The sequence below is a fragment of the Aotus nancymaae genome, unplaced genomic scaffold (genome assembly GCF_030222135.1).
Source record: "Aotus nancymaae isolate 86718 unplaced genomic scaffold, 86718_ANA_hifiasm-v0.15.2.pri h1tg000028l, whole genome shotgun sequence".
Classification (NCBI taxonomy): domain Eukaryota; kingdom Metazoa; phylum Chordata; class Mammalia; order Primates; family Aotidae; genus Aotus; species Aotus nancymaae.
In genome coordinates, this window is record NW_026988441.1 from 23,211,484 (window position 1) to 23,226,260 (window position 14,777).

Here is a 14,777-nt window from a genome sequence, read left to right on the forward strand (position 1 = left end):
CCACAAACCACAGTGCTTTGTCATGGTGAACTCAAGAAGCAACCTCAAAGTCTCTTATCTCCACTGTCCCATGTCCCAATCCTCTGTCTCTCACAAAGCACAGATGAAGGTGTTCTCTGAAGTTCCTTTTTCTGCCTAAAGTCTGACCCACCAAAGAAGGAAACAATTACCTTGGATTTCTTCCCTGAATTTTCATTCACTGAATTTATATTGCAGGAAGAAAGACCGGAGTTTTGTAATACCCCTGGACAGATTTTTGTCATAAATCATTGTCTGCTCTGTGTGCTCAAGAGACTTTGCCCCAGGTCCTTGTATGTTCTTTAAGCCCATTGAATTCTCCCCCTCTCCAAAAATTTACTACCTCTAATCATCCACACTTCCTCATCTACCTTTGCCCCAAGAAGAAGGGTGTACAACCATCTCTACCCCACTGTGTGGTGTCCCCAACCCTGTGCATATGAATACATTTTTATGCCTTTTCTCTTATTCATCTGCCTTTTGTTGGTTGATTTTCAGCAAGCCTTCAAGGGTGAAGGAGAAGTTTTCTGTGGGCCTTGGCAGTGACTACCAGTTGGGGAGTATATACAGTGTGGGCACTTCCGGACAGGAATGAGTCTTGCTACTGAGAAGAGCTCGCAATTTGAAACTGATATTTATTTTGGGAATTTTTCATTTAATCCTTCCAGACCACAGCTGACCCAGGTACTGAAGTCAGAGAACCAGAATGGAGAAGGAGGGAGAGGACACAGAGTGCAAAGGAGGAAAGAGCAGAGGGGTGGGTGGTCAGCCAGGTCAGTGCTGTGGGGTGGAAGCTGAGGGCCTCAGGAGGGGCTGCTGGCCTTCAGGAAACCAGGAGAGGGAAGTTTGGAGCTACTGATAAGTTTGGAGCTACAAAGAAAGAAAGCAAGAGGGCAGTTTCTCATGGTTGAAGTTGGGGTTTGGGAAGTTTTTTAGGGGGAGCACAGATATTTGTGAGCCAATGTATAAACAGAGTGTAAGGACCCAGTGGTGATAAAAAGAGCAATGATATAAGAAAGATGGAACAGCGGCAAAAGTGACGTCCACCTTTGGGCAAGTAGAAGGTTGTGATAGGCTACAGGGGAAGAGATTGAAAAGGAGGAAGAAGAAAACCTTTTCTTTACGATATGGAGGGGCAGGGAAAGAAAATTCCCAAGAAATGTGTGCTTCTAACAGGTCTCCACTTAGGGAGAGACTCTAAAAACCTCTGATAGGATCTGAACAAGTAGTGACTATGTGTTGACACAGTTTGGAAATGAGAAGGGTTGTGTCTATTTCTTTCCAATAATTTTCTAGAAGCATCGGTTTGAGTAGTATCTTCATGGTTGAAGAAATATTTGGTAATTGAATGAGAAGAGAGCTGTGTTGTCTCCAGTGATGATGAAAATGGGTGAGGAGAAATGCTGCCACTTGTGAGGTTTATGGGCAGGAGAGTTAAAGGGGAAAATTATGAAAAAGCTACCTTAGTCCTCAAGACCCATTGTGAGTCCTGATTTTATTGTTTTGTGTGTTTTCACCTTATGGTGCTCAATAAATATTTGTTCAGTGAACAAATAAATGTAAGGTCAGATCTGCACACAAGAGTCAAAGAAATCTTGTTTCCTGGCAAAGCTAGCTGAATTAAGTGCAGGTTTCCTCAATCACCTCTCCTGGCTCCATTTTATTTCAGCTGTAGGGGATCTGAGAGACTGTAGCCCAAGTTTCCCTTCAAAGCAGGAAGTGGAAATGTTTCCCTCCGACAAGGCTACACGGGGTGTCATGCCCGTGGACTCATCCGGTTGGTGTCCTGGTGACCTCGGCTATCTCAGGCTGCTGTCATCAGCTTGGCAGTGAGGGCCTAGCAGAGGCACTAAAGGGTTTCTTCTGGAGTCTGGCTGGTTTCATCTCCTAGCTCTGCCTAGATTGAAGTCACTTCACTTCTCGTTGACTCCATTAGTTCTCTGTAAAATGGGTATAATAATAGTTCCTCTCTCATGGGATGGTTCTTGAAGATTAAATAAGATAATTCAGGTACAGCATGCAGGAGGGTGTCTTGCACAGTACTCAGTAAATGTTAGCCATTATTATTGGAAGCTACAGCTGCCTTTGATCAATAATTTTAAAAAGAACTAAATTTGACATTCTTTGAAAATATACTCTGTGTGTGTGTATGTTTTGAATGAGAAGAGAGAGAGAGAGACTGATTTTGGTGATGGAATTTTGCCAGCATCCTGGGACAGGTGAGGTGCGCCTGAGAGGTGAAATGATTTGCCCAAGGCAGTGCCCCTAGGAATAAGGCAGTGCCCCTAGGAATGGCCGAAGCCCGACTAAACACCATGTCTTCTGACTTTCAATCCAGTTTCATCTCCTCTCTCCCTCATTTCCAGGCATGGCTTGTTTGTTTTTCAAAAATCATCCCCAATGATGTCCCGGTTCAACTTCGCCCTAGTTCGTCAGGCGCAGCCCCACGCCGGAGCTTGAGCTAGAGCAGCATTCCGCCAGCCAAGAGGGGTTGCTCGGCGGGGCGGCGGGACTCTCACGGGTGCGAGCTCGGCCGCCCGTCCAATCAGAGGCGCCGCGCCGGCGCATCACTGTCCCGGCGACCGTCCGCGGGAATTTGAAGTGGCTAACGGGGCCGCTGGGAGACGAAGGCTTGAGGCCGCGCGCACCTGGGCGGCTGAGGAGGCGTCAGCGCCCGAGAGGAAGGTGAGCGCCCTCCGGGCCGGACCAGGAGCCGCCTCCGAGCGAGGCCTGGGCGTCGGGATTCTAGGGGAACGGCCTGGGCCGGGGCCGGCCTTGCGCGGCCCGTATCCCTCTTAGGACGTCAGGGTCCGGAGGGACCCGGGGCAGGGCTCCCCTCTCAGCTTCCCGGAGACTGCAGGGAGCTGGGCTGCGCCAGGGGTTCCCCACCTGGGTGGGTTTCAAGGAACTGCCGCGAGCTGTGGAGCGAGGGCTCGCTTTTCCAGCAGCATCTCCGCGGAGATCTGAGCCATTCGCTCTCCGGAAGAAAAGGGCAGCCCCGGGCTTACGCAGCTGTCCTGAGCGCCCAGGGCAGGGCGGCCCCAAGTCGGGCGAGCAGCCTGCGGACGGGGTCCAGAAATGGAACCGGGTACCCTCGTTCTCGGTCCTTTCTGCCTCCTCACTCGTCAGGGAAGTTCCTTGTTTTTTTTAAACCCCCGACACTTTAAACTGGGTCACGTTTTTACTTTAACACATTCAGTTGTATTGTGTAGTGGAAAGAGGCCCGGCGAGGTGAGAAGGCCTAAGTGTGACTTTAATTCCACCGGCAGAAGTCGCCGGTCCGCAGTTTTTCCATCTGAAGACGGAGTTAGTGGCTGTCCTTGTGTGGTGAAGACGCAGTGAAACAATGTGCGAAGGGAAATATTTTTAAAGTGGCTGTAAAGAAAGAAAATTCTAAATAATATAGGTGGAAAATAACAAAGCAGAACGGAGAGAAAAAGAGCAGCACTGTGGTTGCCAGGGGCTGCAAGTGGGAGAAATGGGGAGATGTGGGTCAAAGGGTGCAAAGTTGATCAAGTTCTGGGGTCTAGTGTGCAGCTTGGTGATTGTAGTTAATGACGCTACTGTGTACTTGAAATTTGCCGAGAGTGGTGTTCTCAGCACACACACAAATGCGAAAATGTGAATTTGCTTTACTGTGGCAGTCATTTCATAGTGTATATCAAAACATCACATTGTACACCTTAGATTATACGGTGTTTCCATTTGTCAATTATACCTCAGTAAAGCTGGAAAAACAAAATAGCTGTAAAGAGTGGTGCTGAAGTCAAGTATATTTGTTTAACAAATATGCATATATATATATACACACACACACACTGTAATTGGCACTGTAGTAAATAATTAACAAAATTTATTTAGTTCTCTTAATTTAATTGAAGTAGGCATGCTATTTTTATCTTCTTTTTATAGGCAAGAAAAGTGAGGCACAGAGAGATTGTCATGCAGCCAGTAAGGTGCTGATGCCCCCTAAGGTTCATGCGTGTCAGTGTTTGTGAACAGCACATGCTTTGGTCATCTCATCTGTGGGATCAGGTAATTCTAGGGGCCTGAGTCGGGGCAAAGAAATGGAAGGAAGGAGAAAAGGAAAGGGGAAAATAAAAGGCGGTGAGGGAAGAAAGACTGCTGCTAATTACAGTCTCAGACACCTTCCTTGAAACCACCTTCAGAAACTACTCTGCCAGTCTAAATGCTACCCTCAGCACTGCTGATTTAGTAGTCATTTCGTTTTTTAAAAGCATCTTATTACACAGAATTAGATATGCCACTGGCTGAATCATGCCTTATGAAACATAATTACATACAGCCCAAACGTAATGTGATTTGCATTTTCTGATCTTTTCCTTAGCACAGTCATTGAAATTAATGAGGAGGAACCTAGTAGTCTTAGTGAAGTAAACCTTATGCATTATTAAGAATCTCTCATCCCTGTTTATTGAGGAACCATTGGCAGGCTGATATTGTAGAAAATAAAGGGACGCTTCAACCCGTTAGAGAGGGAGTATAGGAAATTAGCTCTCTCTTTTAATGCTGCTTTATGGAAGTGTTTGGGAGAAAACAAAGTAACTGAGATACTAGTAAAGTAAAAAAAAAGTAAAGATCCCTAGAAGAACTTAGGTGGTTTCCACTGGATTAAAAAGCAACCTCACTTCTCTGCCTTCCCCCAAATCCCCACATAACAACAAAAACCTAACTTGTGAAAGATCTTAAGCTCTTACTGTTTTTAAGTAGAACCTGGATTTTGAGATATTTTTAGGTTTGGAAAGCCAGTTTCTTCTGACAATGATACAGATAAGTAGACAATTCATACTCAAATCCTTGTTGGTTTGGAATTTCAAGCAAGGATGTGAAGACAGAAGCCCTTGACGAGCACTAGAAGTATCTGGGATACTCTTGCCTGCTTATTTTTTTTTTTTTTTTGGTTTTTTAGATTTCTTTCAAAATGAAGATTCACACAGTGATTGTAACTGTTGTGATAAGCCAGGTTCTAGTTTACAAAGTTTTATTCCAGAAGGAAAAAAAGCCACTTTACCTAGAATTTTCCAAACAAATCAACTTTTGCTCTGTGAGTAATCCAGGGCCTATCAAGACTGCATTTTAGGCGAATAGGTTCTCTTTTGTGTTTCTTTTCTGCTTTTTTTTTGTTTTTCTTTTTTGGTGATAGAGTCTTGATCTGTCACACAGGCTACAGGGCAGTGGCATGATCTTGGCTCACTGCAGCCTCTGCTCTCGGCTCAAGCCATCTTCCCACCTCAGCCTCTTGAGCAGCTGGGACTACAGATGTGCACCACCACACCTGGCTAATTTTTGTATTTTTTTTCTAGAGAGAGGGTTTTGCCGTGTTGCCCAGGTTGGTCTCGAACTCCTGAACTCTAGAGATCTGCCCACCTTGGCCTCCCAAATTGCAGGGATTAAAGGCGTGAGCCACCATGCCTGGCCTTTTTTGCTGCTTTTATCTTTTTAGTTTATAAATGGATTGCCTGTCTCAGTCCCTCAGGTTGCCAGTTTTCATTCTGAGAAAATGGATTTAAGTGGATTTATTAACTTACCTCTGCTTTATGTGTTCTCTTTTTTTTTTTTTTTTTTTTCCTTGACTCTAGTCTGGCACAGTGAAGAGACATGAGAGGTGTATGTGTTCTCACTTCTTCCTGTGTTTAATTTGTTTGCAGCCGACTGCAAGGCCTCTGAGGCATGGGAATTCACAGCTGAGTTCTTGGAGAAGGTCCTTGAGCCATCTGGATGGCGGGTAGTCTGGCACATAATGTGCTCAAGGTGCGGCTTGAGGTAAAGTTAATTTTGTTGTTAAGACATTTGTCTCAAGCTATAATCACTTTACTTTAGACTCTTAGAGCCAAAGTGCTTATTTTTAATTAAAGTTTATGAGCTGATTGAAATAGCATGTTTTTCACATCTAATTGCCGTGGTGTAGGAAGTGTTCCACAAATTTTAAAGGCAACTGAGGAGGAGCTATAGGGAATTAAAGTGGCTTAAGTTTCAGTGTCCTTAGACAAGGGAAACTGGATGATAAACCTATGAAGTGGAGGAAGTATTTGAGATCATTTAAAAAATGAGGAGGTCTAATTAATGAGGTAAACAGTTTCCATTAATTTTTTACCTTCTTAGTTGAAGCCCATTAAGTAGCTCAAACCAAAGAGGCGTTTTAAAACTATCCCATTTTGGCCTAGAAAATTTGTAGATATGTGGTTAATCTCTTGATAATGTGTCTCATTGCAGAAAGTAAAAACAATCTTATTTTTCAACTGATTGGGCCTTTTACATTAAATTTGCACTCTAATTACTGCTGTGAATTTTTCTCTGTGTTTGTTAACTGAACCAAAAAAAGCCCTGTTAAGATAAAATGTTAAACCGGAGAGTGCACATACAAATTGTTGCTGCAGCTCCTTTAGAAAATGGCATTGCATACTGCAGCGATTATGAACAAGGCAGTCGGTTGCAGCTGTTCCTTGTGAGTTTTTAAGTTTTGGATTATGCTAATATCTTCAGTTGAAGTTCAGGCCTTTTCATTGGGTTATAATAGTGCCTGCCCCTCCTGCCCCCATCACTTCTCTAAAAGCAGTCAAAGTTATTATTTTAAAAGAGAAGTCTGCAATTTCTCTGCTTAAAACTACTAATACATTGCATTTACCAAGGGCCTCGTGTTGGCCTTATGGCTTCTCATTGTGCTGGAGAACATGTAAAACCCAAGCTCCTGAGACTCTATATGTCATGGTCTTTTTGCCTTTCACTCCCACCTCATCTCTTGCTGTTTCTCTCCTGATCTTCCTCTCCCTGTTTCCTCTCTTTGGCTCTAGCAAGAAGAACTGCCTTTCTGCTCCTTCAGTGACCAAGCCTATCTCTGCCACAGGCCTTTTACGTCTTCCCTGCTCTTCAGATGGCTGCTTCCTTTTCAATCTCGGCTCAAAGACGACTTCCCCTGGCCATCAGTAGCCAGTAGTGTTTTTACGTGGAGTTTAATTTTTATTTTCATATGTTAAGTCACATTATTTTACGTTTTAGGCCACAGATGTGGACATTTCAGCCTTGAAGGCAGTGGTGCAGCTTGCTGAGCCATACCTCTGTGAATCTTGAGTGAGCACTTTGAACTTGGAGTGTATGAAAGAACTCCTTGAGCTGAAGGAACATCAGTTGCCCCTGCAGGAGCTGGGTGGTGGTTGGTGATTCTGCAGTGTTTGACCAGACAGCACTTATAACTGAGCATATCAGGTATGAAGGGAAGTTGATAAAAAAAACTTGTGGCCAGAAACTTTGGATGAATTGAAGTAATTCTGCTCTGTGTTATACCCGGCTTTAAAATTCAAACTGTAAACTTGGTCATGGCAATATTTAAAAATATTCAATGATAGGAGAATCTTTTTAAAATAAAAAGTGTTTTAAATCATTTGGGATACTTTCAAACTCACAGAAAAGTTAAACAAAAATAGTACAGTACAAATCATTCCTGTTTGTCTTTTACCTAGTTTCCCTGAATGTTAACAAAAGATATGAGATTCTTAATTTCTTTGTGTGTGTTTAGAAACTGACTTAGGGCTGGGCGTGGTGGCTCACACCTATAATCCCAGCACTTTGGGAGGCTGAGGCAGGCGGATCATGAGGTCAGGAGTTCAAGACCAGCCTGATCAACATGGTGAAACCCTGTCTCTACCAAAAATACAAAAATTAGCTGGATGTGGTTGTACCCACCTGTAATCCAAGCTACTCAGGAGGCTGAGGCAGGAGAATTGCTTGAACCCAGAAGGCAGAGGTTGCAGTGAGCCGAGATCGTGTCACCGCACGCCAGCCTGGGCAAAAGAGCGAGACTCCATCTCAAAAAACATAAATAAACTGACTTGAAAGTTATGGATGTTAAGGCTTATGGTTGGTATATTTGAATCTAAAAGGACAGAAAGGAAGAAGAAATAAAGTGAAGAACTTTGTATACCATGTTGTACGCACTGATTAAACTAATACACATTTTTTCAAGGAGGTATCTGGTCAGAGAAGGTGTTTTCTGAGGCTGCTTCTCAGATCCCTAGGGGATGTGTTCCTGCCATTCAGCCTTTTTTGGCAGTTATTTCCACTTGTACAAGCAGACCCTTTGCCCCTTACGTGAGAAAGAAAGCCCATACCTGGGCTCATATTAATAGGTATGATTTAAAATTTTTTTCAGATAAATCTTCCATCATATAGTGCCTGATACAGATAGTTCTTTTGGATTTCCTGTATATATTCACTGAAGAAGGCTACTTTTAGCCATGTAAAAATTTTGATTTGGTTTGTGATGTGGTGAGAGATAGGAGTCTAGTTTCCTTCTTTTGCGTATAGTTATCCAGTTTTCCCAGCACAAGTTGTTGAAGAAGCTATCTTTTCCCCAGTGTATGTTTTCGGTACCTTTGTGGAAAATGAATTCACTGTATGTGTGGGGATTTGTTTTTTGGTTCTCTATTTGTTATCATCGGTTTATGTGTCTGTTTTTATCCCAGTCCCTGCTGTTTGGTTACTACAGCTCTCTAATATAATTCTAAAGTCAGGTAATGTGATTGTTCTAGTTTTGTTCTTTTTGCTTACAATAGCATTGGCTATTATGAGTCTTTTTTGGTTACATATAAATTTTAGGGTTATTTTTTCTATTTCTGTGAAGAATGTCATTGGTGTTTTGATAGGGATTACATTGAATCTATAGATTGCTTTGGGTAGTATGGACATTTTAACAAAATTGCTTCTTCCAGTCCATCAACATGGAATATTTTTCCTTTTTTTGGTGTTCTCTTGAATTTCTTTCATCACTGTTTTATAGTTTTCATTATAATCTTTCACTTCTTTGGTTAATTCCTAGGTATTTAATTTTATGTGTAACTATTTTAAATGGGGTTACTTAAATTTTTTTTCAGATTGTTCATTGTTGGCATATAAAAATGCTACTAATGTTTATATATTGATTTTGTATCCTCCAACTTGACTGAATTCATCACTTCTAATAGTTTTTGGGTGAGTCTTTGGGTTTTTTCAAATATAAGATCATATTGTCTGCAAACAAAGATAATTTGACTTCTTCCATTTGGATGCCCTTTATATCTTTTTTTTTGTCTGATTGCTCCAGTGAGGATTCATAGTATTATGCTGAATAACAGTGGTGAAAGTGGGCATCCTTGTGTTCCAAGTCTTAAAGGAAAGGCTTTCAGTTCTCTTCATTCAGTAGAAGAACTATGGGTCTGCTGTATATGGCTTTCATTGTGTTGAAGTATGTTCCTATACCCAGGTTTTTGAGAGTTTTTATCATGAAGGGATGTTGAATTTTATGAAATGCCTTTTCAGCATCAGTTGAAATGATCATATGATTTTCATCCTTTATTCTGTTGATATGATATATCACATTGATTTGTGTATGTTGAACCATCCTTGCATCCCAGGGATAAATTCCATTTGGTCATGATGAATGATCTAGTATGTTAGTGAATTTGGTCTGGTAATGTTGATACTTTTTGAATTAATATTTATCAGAGATACTGGTTTTCTTTCTTTTTTTCTTTTTGTAGTTTTCTTTCCTTTTTTCTTTTCTTTTTGCTTTATGATGTGTCTTTGTCTAATTTTGATATCAGGGTAATACTGGTCTTATAGAATGAGTTTGTAAGTAGTCACTCCTCCTCTATTTTTTGGAATAGTTTGAGGAGGATTGGTAAAATTCAGCAGGAGGATTGGTAAAATTCAGCAGTGAAGCCATTAGTCCTGAGCTTTTCTTTACTGGGAGACTTTTTATTATAGCTTCAATATTGTTACTTGTTATTGGTCTGTTCAGGTTTTGGATTTCTTCCTGATTCAATCTTGATTGGTTGTATATATCTAGGAATTTGCCCATTTCTTCTAGATATTTTGATTTATTGGTATATAGTTGCTTATACTATTTACAAATGATACTAGAATCAAATTCTTTGAATTTCTGCAGTATCAGTTGTAATGTCTCCTTTTTCATTTTCGATTTTATTTATTCGTAATTTTTTTTTTAGTTTGGCTAAAGATTTGTCAATTTTGTTTAACTTTTTAGAAAACAACCTTTTGTTTCATTGATCTTTTATATTATTTTTTCATTTCAGTTTTATTTCTGTGCTAACCTTTATTCTTGTCTTCTAGTTCTGGGTTTGGTTTGCTCTTGCTTTTCTAGTTCTTTAAGATGCATTGTTAGATTATTTATGTGGAGTTCTTCCTCCTTTTTCATGTACGCACTTATAGCTATAAACTTTTATAAAAGTATAAACTGCTTTTACTGTATTCCATAGGTTTTGGTATGTTATGTTTCCATTATCATTTGTGTCAAGAAATTTTTCAATTTTCTTCTTAATTTCTTCATTGACTCACCACTGGTCATTTAGGAGCATATTGTTTAATTTTCATGTATTGGCATAGTTTCCAAAATTCCTCTTGTTATTGATTTCTACTTTTATTCTGTTGTGGTCAGAGAAGATGCTTGATATTATCTCAGTTTTTTTTATCAGTGTTTGAAGACTTGGTTTGATAACTAACATATGAGCTATCCTTGAGAAGGATCCATGTACTGAGGAAAAGAATGCTCATTCTGCAGCCACTGGATGGAATGTTCTGTAAATATCTATTAGGTCCTTTTGGTCTGTAGTGCAGGTTACGTCTATTATTTCTTTGTTGATTTTCCGTCTGGAAGATCTATCCAGTGTTAAAAGTAGAGTGTTGAAGTCTTCAGTGATTATTGTATTGTCGCCTGTAATTTTTTTTTCTAGGTTTGGAAAGTTCTCTGTTATCATCTCTTTGAATAAACTTGCAACCCTCATTTCTTTCTCTATCTCTTCTTTAAGACCAACAACTCTTAAGACTTGCCCTTTTGAGGTTATTTTCTAGATCCTGTAGACATGCTTCATTGTTTATTCTTTTTTCTTTTGTCTCTTCTGACTGTATTTTCAAACAGCTTGTATTCAAGCTCACTGTTCTTTCTTCTGCCTGATCAATTCTACTATTAATGGACACCGTTGTGTTCTTCAGTATGCCAACTGCATTTTTTCAGCTACATAATTTCTGCTGTATTCTTTTTAATTATTTCAGTCTCTTTGTTAAATTTATCTGACAGAATTCCGCATTTCTTTTTTGTGTTGCTTGAATTTTCTTGAGTTTTCTCAAAACTGCTATTTGAATTCTCTGTCTGAAAGGTCATGTATCTCTGTTTCTTCAGGATGAGTCCCTGGTGCCTTATTTAGCTCATTTGGTGAGGTCTTTTTTTTTCCTGGAATGTCTTGATTCTTACAGGTGTTCATCTGTGTCTGGGCTTTGAAGAGTGAAGTCTTTCCCATCTTTCTTGGGAAAGCTGTCCAGATATTTGAAGAGGTTTGAGTGTTGTGATCTAAGCTGCACCTGCTTTAGGGGGCACTCCAAATCCAGTAACACTATGGCTCTTGCAGACTCATAGGTACTGCCTTTATGATCTTGGACAAGATCCAGGAGAATTTTCTGAATTATCTGGCAGAGACTCTTGTTCTCTTCCCTTACCTTCTCCCAAACAGAGTTTCTCTTCTGAGTCACCTAAGTTGGGGGTGGAGTGACACAACCATCCCAGTGGCCACCACCTCGTGACTGCACTGGGTCAGACCTGAAGCCAGCACAGTGCTGGGTCTCACCCAAGGCCTGCTGTAACCACTTCCTGGCTACTGCCTATGTTTGTTCAAGAACCTGGGGCTTAACAATCAGCAGGTGGCAAAGCCAGCCAGGCTTATGTCCTTCCCTTCAGGGTGATGAGGTTCCCCAGGTTCCAGGTGGATCCAGAGGTGTCATCCTGAAGTCAGGGACTAGAGTCAAAAGCCTTAAACATCTACCAGTGTTCTGTTGTACTGCAGATGAGCTGACACTCAAACCACAAGATGCAGTCCTTCCCACTCTTCTGTTCCCTTTCCAAAATCAGAAAAGCCTCACCCTGTAGCTACCACCATCCCAAGCCACAGGGAGTACTGCCAGACTATTGCCAATGTTCCCTTAAGGCCCCAGGTTTCTCAAGTCAGCTGGTGGTGAATGCTGCCTGGCCTGGGACTCACCTTTCAGGGCACTGGGCTTCCCTCTAATCCAGGATGGGTCCAGAAATGCCATTCAAGAGTCAAGTCCCAGAATTGGGGACACCAATAGCCCCCTGGGTATTCTACCTCCCTGTGGCTGTGTTAATATCTAAGGTGCAAGAAAAAGTTCCCTTTACTTTTCTCTCTGCTTTCCTCAAGCAGGAGTGTCGGCCTGTGGCCACCACAGCTGGGAATGTGCTGAATCTCCCCCGAAGCGAGCAAGTCTCAAGAGCTCACCAAGGCCCTTGACATGGTACTTGGGTATTACTACTGGTTATTCAGGGCCCAAGGGCTCTTCAGCTGGCAGGTGATAAATCCTGGTGGGACTGGGTCCTTTCCTTCAAAGCAGTGGGTTCCCTTCTAACACAGGATGTATCTAGAAATGTCATTGGGAGTTGGGAGCTAGTGCCTGGGGGTCAGGGAGCCTCACAACTCTGGCTGGTGCCCTATCCTGCTGTGGCTGAGCTGGTTTCCAAGATGCAAGATGAAGACCTCCCCACTCATCCTCCTCCTCTTCTCAAGTGGAAGGAAGGGGTCTCCTTTAGAGCTGTGGGCTGTGCAGCCTGGGTTTAGGGGAGAGGTGATGCCAGCACTCCCTTAGCCACTCCAGCTGATGTCTGTAGGTTGTATGCCTCCACCAGGTCCACTGTGTCTCTGGACCTAGTTCAGCCCTAGGACTCACCTAAGAGTCATAGTCCTTATGGCCTAGTCTGCCTTTCAAGTTTGCTTAGAGACACAGGGTATGTTAGCCCTTGGTGGCGAGGTTTGCAGGATCTTAGGTTTGGACTGTTGGAATGGACAGTTTCACTCCGATTAGGGCTGGCTTAAATGCTGCCTCCATGGGCGAGCGTCAGCTGATCAGTATTCCTTTCTGCTGTAGCAGGACAGCTGAGTTTCATGCCTCACAATGGCAGTGCTTTCCTTCCTCCAGCACCCGGATATGCCCTCTGTACCACACAGGAGGGTGGAGAAGGGGTGACACTGGCGATTCAAGACATTTTTCTGTCTCTTCCATGCCTCGTTTCAGAGGTAGGAAGTTAAAACCAGGTACTATAGATGCTCCCCTGAGTTTTAGTTCTTATGAAGTTGTTTCTTCTGTATGGATAGTTGTTAAATTGGATTTCTTGCATGGAGGACAAACAGTGGAGCCTTCTTTTCCTTTTCCACCACCTTGCTCCACCTCCTCCATTCCCATCTTAACACACTCTCAGCCTCTGTGACAGCACTGTTCATTTGGTGTCTCCCTGGCTTGCTTTTCTAGTCATCTTGGCCAGCTCTTTTCTCATGCTCTAACTTTAGAGTGTTCACGTTACCCAGGGATCAATCTTAGGCTCTTACTCTTCTTCTTCTAATCTACTCTATCTTGGAAACACATTAAAATGACTTGGGGATTTTCCTTATAGACACATTCCAACCACTACATGAAGAAGGAATGATAGAATCAGAATATCCATATTTTGTAACCATTAATGAAATAAAGGTTCTAGGTGGTGATCCTCAGTGGCTGCTATAATCTTTAGTTGAAAAATGAATAGAAAACTTTGTAGGGAATGAATCAGTGACAACACCCGTACCCACTGATCAATCTTAACCTCACAAAAAGAGATGTTTAGGTATTATAGAAGTCTTCACTTACTGTTGTAGACAGGTTCTGTTGTCGAAACTTCAATTTTAGGCGAAATGGTAACAAAACCAATGTTACCATTGCATAATAGATTTAAACAAAAGTTCAAGTTCCTGTGGCATATTTCTGGTCACAAAAACATCACTAAACTTCTAAATAAAGACCTAAAACAATTTTAATCTTGAACATTGAAATAAATGTGAACTATGTATACATTTAAGAATGATTAATAAAAACAATAATTATTTTCCCAATTTTTGGTGAATCGGTGAGTCACGGCAGTCATGGTGGTGGTTGGTCAAATTGAGGAATAAATATCGGCAAAGTGAAAATTGTGAGAATTACCCTTTACTGCTATGTGGTTCAAAACCAATCACGAATTTGATGGACTTGCTGAGCAATTTCATACTGCATTTTTTATTTGTTGTACATTTGTATGATTGTCTAATTTATGAATTTTTACTTGATAGTAATTTATATTCATTCTTCCATTTTCCAACCTGCTTATTCCAGTCCAGGGGTGCAGGTGGCCAAAACTTATCATGGCAGCTCAAGGTGCAAGACAGGAACCAGCATGGGACAGAATGCCATTTCATCCCAGGGTGTACCCACACATACCCACACTCAGACTGGGATGATGTCGACACACCAGTTCAGCTAGCATGCACATCTTGATGATGTGGAAAGCCAAGGTACCTGTAGAAAACTCATGCAGACATGGGAAAAACATGAAAACTCCACACAGACTATGGCTATGGCCAGGAATTGATATTCATTCCCTTCTATAATGAAAGACATTGAACGAAATGCTGACATTTGAGGACTTGGTATATATGTGCTTCCCAATGCAAGTGCATCATACCTCACTTGAAGTATTCCTGCCAAAAAATCTTTCCTGAAGCCCATCAAGCTCTATATCTTATTATCATATCAGTTTACTAGAAAGAAAGGAAACAGAAAACCATGTTAAATGACTCCATGGAGATATAATCAACAAAATTCAGAGTGTGGGAAACTATTAAATTACAAGAGCAAAAAGAGCAAGGGGTAATGTATAGAACAAAAGTGATTTA

At 41.5% G+C, this 14,777-nt stretch overlaps 1 pseudogene; it reads left to right on the forward strand.

The window, feature by feature from the left end:
- Positions 1–609: 609 nt before the first annotated feature.
- Positions 610–14,777, forward strand: part of LOC105714510 (SHC SH2 domain-binding protein 1-like) — a 40,625-nt pseudogene continuing 26,457 nt past the window's right edge.